The sequence below is a fragment of the Equus przewalskii genome, chromosome 11 (genome assembly GCF_037783145.1).
Source record: "Equus przewalskii isolate Varuska chromosome 11, EquPr2, whole genome shotgun sequence".
Taxonomy (NCBI): Eukaryota; Metazoa; Chordata; class Mammalia; order Perissodactyla; family Equidae; genus Equus; species Equus przewalskii.
In genome coordinates this window covers 18,052,970-18,066,906 of record NC_091841.1, presented here as the reverse complement: position 1 = coordinate 18,066,906, position 13,937 = coordinate 18,052,970, and the positions used below count along the sequence as shown (strand labels likewise).

The window sequence follows — 13,937 nt, the reverse complement described above, 5'->3', positions numbered from 1 at the left end:
ACTTTTACAACAATACTGAGATGAAGGTGTTATTATCGCCACTTTCCCCATAAGGGAGCCAAGGTTCCAAGAGCTTCAGCAAACTCCTCAGGACATTCTTTGTAAGTAGTGGAGCCTAGATGAAAAGCAGACCTGTTTCCTTCCCAAACCTGTACGCATAATCATTAAAAAGCCTGGAAACCTAACAAGAGTTTTAGAATAACCGACTGCATGAATTAATTAATTAATGACCCTATAGGACAGACCGCTAGGTATCATTATTCAACTTTACATCCTCATAAAGATGTAGGATTGGAGAATAGTTTCTGTGTAAATAGGAAAATGGTGCCCCTTCCAGGCAGGTGCAGCCATGGGTCCAAAGCTGGCACACAGAGACCATACTTGGTCCATATTTGCCTTTCGAGATGCAACCTGTAAACCTCTTAAGTTCTAGAGTAAGTATTAGACCTCAGGTCCTCTGACTTTAGGTTCTGTCCCCCTTCACTAGAGAGCATGATGCTCTTCCACTCCTCAAGGACCCCTCTGTTCCCAGTCAGATGACACCAAATATAATCAGATTTCTAAGCTAGTGGTAACCAGGAAGTAAAAAATCACATCCCGAGGCTACAGGTGCTGGTGATATGAATAATAGTAACTATAATTTAATAAAGTTTTATTAAGTGTTTGACATTATGCTAAGCACTTTATAACCATTAGTCTTATTTACCATAAACCAATTAGATGGGGAAGGTCATTCCCATTTTGAAGATGTTGAAGCTGAGGTTCAGAGCATTTCAATAACATTCCCAGGTTCACATCTGATTCCAAAGCTCAGGCTCCCCATACTCTGAGTAGCCTTGGAGTATGGTGCTTGTCAGAATTCTCCTGGCACTTTCCCATTCTTCTTGAACCATGTCCCTTTGGAACATATTTTCTATGAACATTTTTGGATTTACTTTCCTTAAGTCTAAGGTAAATGGCTGACCATTCTCAGAATTTTCATTCTAAAGTTATGAATCCTAAGGTGGCATGGCTATTTTTCTCTAAGGTTCTGATGATTTTTATTTTATTAATCAATTCCTCCTTCTTGGCTAGAATTGGATGCAGAATCATGGTCTTTTCCTAAGTTCTAGGAGGTAAAAGTTATCAATACATTACATATTTATCAGCTGAGCTGCCTCAAGATGAGTGAGTCTATCAGTTATTTTCACAATGGTTGAAGGTTCATGTCTTTACCATCATATCCTCTGAGCTAATTCTCTGACTTTTGTAAGGAAACCACTATGCATATTATCTCTGAGTTGGGGGAATGGGAGGATGGGCTAGACAGGAATTTGTAGTATTGGTTTCATTTTATATTTGTTATTCTCTCTCCTTTTGTTTTTTATTTTATTATTATTATCATCATCATCAGTTTTGGTGAGAAAGATTGGCCCTGAGATAACATCTGTTGGCAATCTTCCTCTTTTTGCTCTAGGAAGATTGTCGCTGAGCTAACATCTGTGCCAATATTCCACTATTTTGTATGTGGGACGCCACCACAGCATGGCCTGAAGAGAGGTGTATAGATCTGTGCCCAGGATCCAAACCTCTGAACTCTGGTCACTGAAGTGGAGCCTGTGGACTTAACCACCCCACCACCAGGCCATCCCTTCTGTCCTATTATTCTTGGACAAATGCTTTCCACTTTGCTTCGTGTACCCTTAGCTCTCTGGATTCTGACACAGCAAGTATCTTCCTGGCACACACAATTCTCCCATACCTTGTTCCAAGCTCATGCTCACTTTCACAAGAAAAGTTTGACCTTTGTTTAAAAAATATCAGATCTGACAGAAACAGTGAGGATGTAGCAAGGTATGTTCATAAATGAATAAAACTGACTGCAGAATCAAGAATCAAGACAAGAAGTCAGTAGAAGCAGAACCTAGTCAGAGAAAGGGCATGAGAAATTGGGTTAAAAAGATTTGATAGCATCAAAAAACAGAATCTTGCTTATTTTGCAAATTTGCTTCTTGTGCTGTTACTAGTGCAGTCCCATTTACAGAGTGGTGTGGAGTGAATCGGTGTTTTCAATCCTATGCTTTAAAACCAGTTGGAGAATTTATATACCACATGTGAAAACAACAAGGGCAATGAAGTAAAAAAGGAAAAGCCAAAGTTTAACTCTCTGAGCAATAACATATTAATTTCTGAGTTTCGGTTAGTTATTTACCTCCTCTGATTCTCTGTCTGTACCTTGTGCAGAATAAATTTCCTAACTGGGATAAAACAAACTTCCTTATGGGATATTTTAAAAGTTATTTCTAAATGCATTTAAGGGTTTGAGAGACCTTCCTATCAAATATTAAGTGGAAAGTTTGGTAAGGTCTTAGCCATAAAAGGCTGTATGGTCAAAAACCTATGTGATTTCAAAATTTGGCACTATTACCTGATGGCTGTGTGATACATTATTTGACTGTTTGAACATTAATTTTCTCATCTGTGATAAGGGGATAATATCCACCTTCCTCATGGGGAGGTGCAAGCGGGGTGAGGCATTTCAATGTGTCTAGAGTATTCTAGGTATCCAATAAATGTTATGGTATTTTTGATTTTCCTTAGCTGTTTTGCTGGGGGAGGCTGATGCGGAGAAGCAGTGTAGATAAGTGGAAAAACTAGAATTTCAGAAAGATAAGTTTTGAATCTGCGATCTGCTGCTGGGTGACCTTGGGCCAGTCACTTAATGTCTCTGATTTCAATTCCTTTATCTGTGAAAGAGGGTTGTATTACCTGCATTACACTGAATGAACTACAGGATGCAAGAGAGCTCTGCAAATTCTACAAGCCTATGTAACTGTAGGTTTTCATCATTGTTATTAACAACCTTTTGATGCCTAACAGATGAAATGCTGTCTTTGTTTTAGACCCTCCAATTATGCAAGCCTGAGAAATTTCTCTTGTGTGCAGACATATTTTTCTAGAATATACTCACCTATTTGTAAATTTCTTCTTATAAAACTGAGACTCCACTTCAAAACAAAACAAAACAAAATACGAAGAACACAGAAAAACAGGAATATACAAACATAGTATCCACCCTCAACATCTGAGTTCATCCACAAACTGGCACAGATTAAAGCTAGACCTTGGGGCTCAATTTGTTTCCAAATTCTTGGTTGATAAGATTCCTGGAAAAAAAAGAGGAGCAATTGCAGTGCTTGAACATGTTCTTGAAATACGTTTGGGAAGAGAACCAAGGTCCCAGCCATCCAGCAGCTGGAAGAGAGAGAGGGCAGAGCTTTGATTTCCTTACTGTGGCATCTTCCCCGGCATAGTAGTTGAGGACCCAGAGTCCACCTGGATGCCTCTTGGCCCAGCCAGTGACATCGTAGACCTTGCGATTGATCACCAGCTGCTGGTCAGCCACTGATTGTGTCTCTGGATCTCCTGCCAGATGTAAGTGTTGAAGATTTTTCTGGGCGTATCACAACACTTCCCATTTGCCTCCTGCTTCATAGAAGCCTCAACTTTCTCATTTTCTACTGGTTTCCAACTCCCCTGATGCTTCTCACCCAGGTAGGGTTGACTCTTTCCTACAAGGCCCCCATTGCCCTCATGATTTTCTTCAAATTTCATCATCACTGAACCCCTGGGGTTTCGGGATTGACTCCTGAAATTTCTAATCCTAACCTCTGATTGTATCATTAAAATGAGGCTTTTCCTCTCTTTTTATTCTGTTGCAGTATGATGCCTACACAGAAAAGACTTTCACTTCATTGTCTTCTCATAAGCCTGAAAGTGAGCACCTTCTCTGTTGTTAACTTCTCTGTCTGTCCCAAATCTTTTTTGCCCTGATGGATGATGAGCCACCTTTTTTCCTGGGAGGTAGGCTCACCTGTCTCTCCCCCTGGCTGATCTCTTAGTAGCCTCCTCCCTCATCATTAAATGTCTCTCAGTATAGAGCTGGGGCCAACGGCGCTTGCCTGAATGCTGTGTCATGCCCCAGGGAGGAGGGGTTAGGCTTGGGTCGCATGACTCCCCTCTCTGTGTCATGCTGGTTTGGGTTCACCAGCTCTCTGACTTGCATGTGAATGAAGACATTCAGATTTTTTAATTCAACGGGTCAGAGTTTTTAAACTTCTTTAAAAACATTTTTTCAAAGAAAGGTTTAGGTTTCCCCAAAAAGAAAATCAGCAATAAACCAGTTTATCTCTTTTACTTCCCTTTGAAAGCTGACTAGCTCTGTCAATATGCCTAAAGGTAATTGAGCAACTGACATTTGCTAGAACACATTATGATTTACACAGTCCTTATCACATGCTTTTCCTGATTTAAACCTCAAACTGATTTTTTCAGAAAATTGCTATTAGTGTCCCATTTTCCAGGTAAGAAAACACAGGCTGAAGACCTCAGGTAACTGGCAGAGACAGGCTGTCAGTGAGAAGTAAACTGGTGCATGAATTCAGATTTTCTGATTCCAAATCCCAACCTCTTTCCACTCTATTCTCCAAATCTAGGGTCTAGACATATATATGTAATAATTTGACTTAGTGGTTTAGAAAGGAGGCAGAAGGAGACATTCCAGGGTGGCAGTGGGTGTGGGGGGGTAAAATGGTCTTAATTTTAAGAAAAGAGGCAGCATGAAATAATAGAAAGAGCCCATTCTTGTATTTGCAGATCAGTTCCAAGGAAATCAGCAGTAAATCAGACCAAGATTTATGTACTTAAATTTTTATTTCAGTGCCACTTATAATTGTTAAAAATCAGAAATTGACTAAATGTATAACAATAAGAAAAAAGGCTGATTAATTGTGAATATATTGAATATTATATAGATATTAAAAACAAAGCTTTGTAGATTTTTTAATGGCAGGGACTCGTTTGCAATATAACAAGTGAAAAAAATCAGTCTATAAAAGTCTATTTACTGAATAGTATATGATTAGAAGCAAAACCAAAATGTTGGCAATAGTTCTCTTTGGATCATAGTATTATTGAAGTTTTTTTCCCTCTTTATTCTTTATGATATGTTGCAAATGTTCTATAAATTAAGTCATGTTATGTTTATAATATATAAAAAGGAAGGATTTTTTTTTTTTAAATAGGGAAACAAAGAAAGAAAGACAAAGCTTGGATTTTGGATCTACATAGATCTTGGATCCTATATCAGCTCTACCACTTATTAACTCTGGAACATCATGCAAATTACCTTACTTCTTTGGGCTTTAGTTTTCTCATCTGTAAAATGAAAGAATAAACACAATTCTCAGGACTACAGTACATTAACATCAGTGCTATGATATTTACAGCAACTCTCAGTAATTTCCATGATTTCTATATGGGAATCTCAAAAATCACTACATATATGCATTTGGCACATTTAGTGGGTTAAATGCATAAGTTCAGGATAGCCGCAGAATTTCAGTGTAAGTGGAGTTTGAGGGCAACCATCTTCTTGGAAGTTTGTTAGTGGAAGGTAAGGGGCTTGTCCAAGGGAGTTGACAGGTACCTTATATAGCCTTGAGATAATATCATTCTGTCATATCACACAAAGCAGACATACTTGTGGGAAGTGTGTGTGTGTTTACTGAGAGAGGTAGCTAAAGACCTTCATATCCCTCCTCTGGTGTTACCATTGGCAACACTTGGTGCATAGCAGGGGCTGTGTAATTGTTAGTTTCCACTCTGTGCTTACTTGGATACCAAGTAGACTATAAAGGTAGCTACCCTTTCCTTTAAAACATTTATACTTGATTTATGTTGCAGGCATGGGGGCTTGTTTACAATACTGGAAACAACACAAACTTTGGAGCCAGAAATATCTTAGCTAAAATATTCTTGCACAAGGTTCTTATTATCCTGGTACCTCAGCTTTCTTATTCTATAAAACTGGGTGAACAAAGACTATACTCATAAGATGTGGAGACCATTAAATTATGTTATATATACCAAGAAACTTGGCTAGTGCCTAATGCTTCAAGTTATTCAAAAGATGTAGCAGCTGGTATTAGTATTTATCATACATATTTCAATTTTTCTCAGGAATGTAGGTACTTTTATTTGTTAGATATTCTCTTAGGTCCCTGGGCTTTACTTCATTTTTCTGTTTTTAATGTCATTTAAATGACCATTGCTATTCAGGCCCAGCAACCTTACCATTTTGACTAAGTTTGTTTGGAAAACCACCCAATTAGCTACTGGTACTTTGGCTTTAAAGAATCTCATGGTTTCATTGCAGACATTCAGGAAGGGCTGCTTTAGTCATAGAGGCTCCCAGCACACAGCTGGACTCCTGACAGTGACTGTTTGACTGGCCTTTGTCCTACCATGAGCAGGATTCAAGTGGGGCAGCATGACCTCATATTCTTATAGCCTTATCACAATCACTTACTGTTGTTGTCTAAGCTACTGCCTTATCTCATGCACAGAATGGAGAAATAGGCACCTAATCCTGAAAAGGGAAACGTGAATGGCCACGATTATTTCTGTTCAACTCATCAAAGAAGAGATGAGATTGGCTAGAGGATAGAGCAGGAAATTAAATTCTCAGGTCCAGGAGGGCAGTAATTTTACCTGTTTTGTTTGGCGCTCTATTTGTAGAGTATGGTCTAGGATTAGATTCTCACTAAATATTTGTTAAGCGAATAAACATGTGAAGGTACGACCAGAGGTCTGGCACCAAGTTTCAGGTTTTCCAGTAATCTTTAGCTGGTCTCTTGGGTACTTCATTTTTAGAGAGAAAGAGTGAAGAGAGGAGTCATTTGTCAAGCATTTGCATATATTCATCATATTCACTTACCTCATTTTGCTTAATTCTCACAATAGTGGTATATGATAAGTATTACTAGCTCTATGTATTAGGCAGGATAAATCAGATTCAGAGAGATTAAATATTTTTCAAGGGATTAGATTGCTCAAAATTGGTGGAGATGGAGATGGCCTCTTCACATTTTTTTGCAAAACACCCTCCAAAATTTGAAGAAAATAAATGCTTGCCGTGGTAGTCATGCTCCAAGTTGCTTCAAATGACTGGTTAATTCAGTTTTATTTTAAAAGTTAATGGCAATTTGATTCCTCGTCAGTAATATCCAGTATGGTCTGATCTCAATTTTGGAACATACTCTACGTTTACTATTTGTTTTCATGAGACACTTGGCTCACGTTCCCCAGGTTGATAAACTTTGCATAATGTCATTTGGCCTCTAGGACCTGGAGGTCACATTTAAAGATATTTACACATTTCTCCTGCATGTTCACTGTGAATTCCTGGGGTCAAGTTTGTGGGCAAGCATTATTGTAATATGCTGATTTCTTGAAACACACTCCTTCACACAACTGAAATCTTGATTCTTCTTCTCTCCGATTTCTTAACTTTTTCTTCTCTCTTCACCTTGCCCTCTCCTCTTCTTTTCCTCTTTCTCCCTCTTTTATTCATTATCCTTCTTTTCTTCCTTTCTGTGGACCTGTCAGAGATTAGTAAATTATGTCCGCTTCACCATGTCTCTTCAAGTGAAGACAAAACTAGTGCTGTGCTTCTCAGGATCTCAATGGTACTTCCCCTAAGTGCATCTGTAATGTCTGTGTGTGTCTGTGTGTGTTTTACAGCGGAGAAGGAAGAACCGGCCTGAGTAAGCTGTTCTGCAGAATGATTCTAGACTGGCCTATGTGTGTGAAGTTATGAATCAACTATGGTGATTCATATGATACAAGGAGGCTTTTTTGAAAATATAAATTAAAATATATTTATTGGTTATTTTGAATTCAACATTTTTAAATTCATTTTCCACACCTCTAATACATCAGCCCTGGATGAAGAATTAGAAACTTACTGGTTAAGATGCATGTTATGCATTTTCTAAATTATCATAGCAAAGCAATTTACCCTTTTAAGAATTAAAGATAGCAAATTTAACATTCTGAAAAAAACAGAACATGAAGGCTGTTTGTGTGAAAGAGTTAGTTAAAATTCAGAAAGGAATTGTGGATGATCAGGGCAAGATTTTATTCATCAATGACCATTGCAACTTTTGGAGCTCTTGGCTTTAAAGGGAGATGAAATCTTAGTACTTTCAGAGAGTTTTTGAAGTCCATAGTTCACAGTCATTTAAGAGCAAAATCACTTGGTTCAGGTTTCTCCCCAAATTTTCATGTTTTTAAATCTGCATCCTACATAAAAGTTGCAAGAATACAGAAGTAAATACTCCTACATCTAACAATTAGATTCATCAATTGTCAAAATTTTACCATAATTGCTTTATTTCTTTTTCACTGCATATGTAAGGACACCTGTATCTATCTACTTATCTATCTGTTAATCTATCTATTTGTATGAGTAAAGATTCATGGATTCTTTTTAAATCAGTGGACTTTTATCCATTCCTATAATTATTTATCTAGCAAATTTGCCAATTATTACCAAAGGAAGCACTTTCCAGCTGACTTCTTGTTTTTAATTTAATTAATTAACTTTGAGGAAGATTAGCCCTGTGCTAACATCTACTGCCAACCCTCCTCTTTTTGCTGAGCAAGACTGGCCCTGAGCTAACATCCGTGCCCATCTTCCTACTTTTTATATGTGAGATGCCTGCCACAGCATGGCTTGCCAAGCAGCACCGTGTCTGCACCCAGGATCCCAACTGGCAAACCCTGGGCCGCCAGAGTGGAAAGTGTGAACTTAACCGCTGTGCCACTGGGCCAGCCCCTCCAGATGACTTCTTGATCATCTGAAATATTCCCATCAACTTTTGAGCACATCCTTACTTCCTGGCATACAAAGACGCACCAGGTTCACTTTTCCTGCTCCAGCCCTGGAATCAGCCACTTGGTACATATTAATAGGATACTGTATTTGGAAACAAAGATCTTGGAGTGATCAGAATGTCTCCAAGATTTTGACTGTGTCTACACTTCCAGAGAATTTCTTGTGGTACCAGTCTGTCCTGAGAGGTTCACAATATGTTGCAAAAGTGGTGAAGTCACTTTAGGGCAATAAATTCCCATATAGGACCAGTCTAGTAAAATTGGACCAAATTAGAGTATGGAATGCTCCCACTTCCTTTACTACAGTCTTCTTTTTGCTGTTTTTATCTGTTGCAAAGAAAAAGTCCAAAATCACTCTTAGAAGAGACACCTGGTGTCATATTGCTTTCCAAGAGAAAAGTGATGATCAGAGAAGGCAAGTGACTAGCCTTAAATTACACAGAAATTGAGTGGGAAAGAAGGGTACTGTACACCTTTCTTATGGGTTGTTATGAGGAGTGAGAAAACACATTTAGCTCAAAGCATGGCACGATGGAAGAAGCAGTAAATGTTAACTGCTCAAAATAGTTTTGTCTAGCAAAATGCTTAACAATAATGAGGGTGACTGCCACAAAATGATGCTGGGTCATCCTCTATCATTTTATTTCCATCAGTACCAAGTAAACCCTGAGGTTCTTATGCTATGCAAGGGCAGATGGTAGCACTAAAAATGCTTGATTTTGGACACTCTTGCCAACATTTTGGGTCTGGAATTAGATTTAATATGACTTAGAAAGAATATATTTGCTTAGACTTGTGGCTGAAGGTGAAATGTTCAGTGAATTTAAAATAAAGAGATGTGGAAGTGGCTGAGTGATCCAGAAGACATGGGGACAAGAGAGAATGGGGTGATTTAGAGAGTTATTGCAATAAGGTTCAAGAAACCCAAGTAAAGACCTTGAACTATTATGAGAATTAATTTTTAGCTGTATAGTAGTTTTTTTGCTTATTGCTCTAAGACTAGACCACATGACCACCTTGGCTTCTTCTCAAACACCTTTTTTAAGGTATAATTGATATACAGTAAACTGCACATATGTAGTGTATACAACCTGATGAGTTTTGACATATATTTATAGCCGTGAAACCATCACCACAATCAAGATAGTGATCGTATGCATCCCTCCCAAAGTTTCTTCATGCCCTCTTGTAATAATTCTCTCCCTCTTCCGCCTGAAGTCCTATCCAAATTCCATGCAATCACTAACTGCATTTCTGTTATTTTTCAATAATTTTATATAAATAGAATAATACACTATGTATTTTTTGGAGGCAGAGCCTGGCTTTTTTTCACTCAACATAATTACTGTGAGATTTATCCATGTTATAGCATATACATTAAGAAACATCTTACATTTTGAAGTGTCACAATTAGACATATTTTTAAAATGTCCATCTAAAAAATGTATGGAGGATAAATCAGAGAGTAGATTAAAGGCTAGGAGATTAGCTGGTAAATTTCTTTGAGAAGAGATCATACAAGGAATAGAAGAGTGAAGGAGGATGCCAAGGAGAAATTTCCAACTTACATTTTTATTAGGTAAGATTCCAATTGAACTATTTTCTTGGGAGGATGATTTTCAAAGGGTCACACTCCCGTATTAAAAATCTTTAATGGATCTTTTATGTTTCTTGCATAATTTCTAAACTCATTAGCCTGGTAGTCAAAATTTTGGCCCAGTCTATCTCCTACTGCTCCCCAACACTTGCTCTACCTCAGAAGAACCATCTTACCAAACACATTAATTTACCCCTCTGAAAAACCTAGCTTACTTCTGATTCTTATGCTTGCTCTCTATTTTATTTCTCCAATGTGCAGTAAGATCGCTTCTTCTCTGAGAACCTTTTAGCAATCAATCAGGCTGGAAATGACCTCTTTCTCCGTGATTCCATAATTTTACTGTACTCTTGAAAGATGTATCCATATTAGTAACCACTCCATGAGTTGAAAAACAAAACACAAATCAAATTGATTTAAAAAATGGAATCTATTTCCCCAAAAATTAACTTAAAAAGGTAATTAATTAATTAACTGAAAAGTCCTGAAGTACACATGCTTTTAAGCATGACTACATCTGATTGGCAAAAGTAATTTTTCCAAAACTTGGTCCTTGTCTATTTTTCTTAATGTTCAACTTGGTTCTTCTCCATGCTGGCCTCATTTTCAAGCATATTACTTCCTTGATAAATGCTAGAAGTTTGAGCTTTAAATCTATACAAATAGCAACTCTTTACTAATAGTGCAAAATAGAGACCCAGATTAACTCTCATTCTATGGCCTCAGGAAGAGAGATGCCAGGTTCACAGACCTCAATCCTGGATCCCACTCAAGAACTAAGACCAAGAAGTCATGAATCCACTTGATAAGGTTAGCTCCCTAGAATCAAATTTTTGTCAATTCAGGAGAGGTAGTTACCTGAACGAAAATATGTGAGTATTATTACCAGCAGAACAAAAAGTAAAACAGCAGATATCCACCTCTATAGAAAATATGCAGAAGAAGGGAAATCACCTTTAATTCAATCATACAGAGATGGCCAACTCCCTTTTACCTAGATGATTATATACACACATATCCACATGCACACATAAATGTACATATACATGCATATGCATTTATACTTTTAATAAGAATTGGCAAATTAAATAATGTATGCTATTTTGTTTCCTGCTTTTACCTACTTAGCATATTTTTATAATTTCCTCTCTGTAAAATATTCTTTGAAAGCAGCATGTTAAATGGCTACATAATTTTCCACACTGAGGATATAACATCCTTATTTTGCAATATCCCTATTATGGATTAGGTGATTCCATTTCTATTATGAATAATTAAGTAATGAAATCCTTTTACCTAAGTATGTATCTGCATTATTTCTGTAGAAGAAATGTCTTGAATGGGAAGTACTGGGTCAATGTGTTTGTTTTTAAAGCTTTGACACCTTTTATCAAGTTTCCTTTGAGGATTTATGCTCATTAGTTTCATTAAACATTTAATAATTGCATCCCTATTAGAATTTCAATGACATTTTTGATCTAAATAGGACAAAGAGTTCTAAAATTTATATAGAACAACAAAAGAACCCAAATAATAAAAGCAATCCCGAGAAAAAAGAACAAAGATGGAGACATCACACTTCCTGATTTCAAAGTATACCACAAAGCTATAGTAGTCAAAAAAGCATGGTACTGGCAGAAAAACAGACACACAGATCAATGGAACAGAATTGAGGGCCCAGAAATAAACACATGCATCTATGGACAGCTAATTTTCAATAAAGGAGCCAAGGACATACAATGGAGGAAAGAAAGTCTCTTCAATAAATGGTGTTGGGGAAACCAGAGAGCGACATGCAAACGAATGAAAGTATACCGTTATCTTACACCATCCACAAAAATTACCTCAAAATGATTCATAGACTTAAATGCAAGACCTGACACCATAAAAGTCCTAGATGAAAACAAGGGCCGTATGTTCTTTGGCATCATCATTCCAAGTGGATCCTTTTGAATATGTCTCTTCAGGCAAGGGAAACAAAAGGAAAAATAAATAAGATTACATAAAACTAAAAAGCACCTGCATGGCAAAGGAAACTATTAACAAAAGGAAAAGGCAACCTACCAATTGGGAGAAGACATTTGTAAATCATATATTTGATAAGGGGTTAATATCCAAAATGTATAGAGAACTCATCCAACTCAGAAGCAAGAAAAACAAACAACCCAATTAAGTTTGTTTGGATCTGAAGAGACTTTTTTCCAAAGATATACAGATGGCTAACAGGTACAAGAAAAGATGTTCAATATAATTAACTATTAGGGAAATTCAAACAAAACTCCAATGAGATACCTCTTCATTCCCATCAGAATAACTGGTATTAAGAAGACAAGAGGGCCAGCCATGTGGCGAAGTGGTTAAGTTTGCACATTGCACTTCAGTGACCCAGGCTGCTCTAGTTCAGATCCTGGGTATGGACACGGTGCCACTTGGCAAGCCATGCTGTTGTAGGGGTCCCACATATAAAGTAGGGGAAGATGGGCACAGATGTTAGCTCTGGGCCATTCTTCCTCATCAAAAAGAGGAGGATTGGCAGTCATGAACTCAGGGCTAATCTTCCTCAAAACAAAAAGAAAACAAGAAATAAGTATAGGAAAGGATGTGGAGAAAAAGGAACCCTTATACACTGCTGGTTGGAATGCAAACTACTGCAGCCACTATGGAAAACAGTATAGGGAGTCCTAAAAAAATTAAAAATAGAACTACCATATTATCCAGCTCTTCCACTTCAGTGCATTGCCGCTAAAACATGAAAAATCTAATTCAAAAATACATATACACCCCTATGTTCATTGCAGTATTATTCACAAAGCATACCTCCTGGATTACATACTCAAGATGACAAATATATTCATCTAACATTTATGGAGGTTCCACTCTTGGCTATGTGCTTCACATCTGTTATTTTGTTTCTTCTTCATCACAGACAGGTAGATATTTTCACTCCCATCTCACAGATGAGAAAATTGAAGGTCTTAGAGGTAAAACACCTCATTCTGGATTTTATATTTAGCAAGGGACTGAAGTGGGATTTAATCCCTGGTCTGTATGAATCCAAGCCGTGCTGTTAACTTTACTATAGGTAATTCAGTATGGATAGTGTTAAATATTCATGCCTAGTGCATTTGGGTGACATGGGATGTGTCAACTATTTCCATCAATTATAAGAGTCCTTATTTTGCCCATTGTTGGCCTTAGTAATTCCAAGCTTGTAAAGGGAATTCCCTTCAGCAAAGATGGAATACATATTTTTAGGAAGGCTTTTTGAAAGGCTAATGGGAGAAATATCAAGACACAATGTTCACTAATTTATTTATTCAACAAACATTTGCCAAGATCCTTTTACAAGCTGGGTGTTGAGGACACCAAAAAGAACAAGACAAAACTCTGACTCTCAAGTGTCTTGGTTCAATGTGAGAGAGAAGCATTCATAGGATGTTATGATATCACAGAAAGAGAGGGCCCAAAATTGTCTTTGGGTATTAAGGGAAGCCTTGGTGGAGGAGACCCTAAGCTGAGTTTTGAAGAACCAAAAGGCCCTGCAACAGACTTTATGAAAATGGAGTTTCTTAAATGAAAGATTTGCCCTGCAAAGCTGATAGTGGGACATGATCACTGCCTT

General features: G+C 37.5%; 1 pseudogene; it reads right to left on the bottom strand.

Annotated features, from left to right (window-relative positions):
- LOC103541826 (fatty acid desaturase 2-like protein FADS2B) overlaps positions 1 to 3,594 on the bottom strand; it is a 29,162-nt pseudogene extending 25,568 nt beyond the window's left edge.
- Positions 3,595 to 13,937: the final 10,343 nt, after the last annotated feature.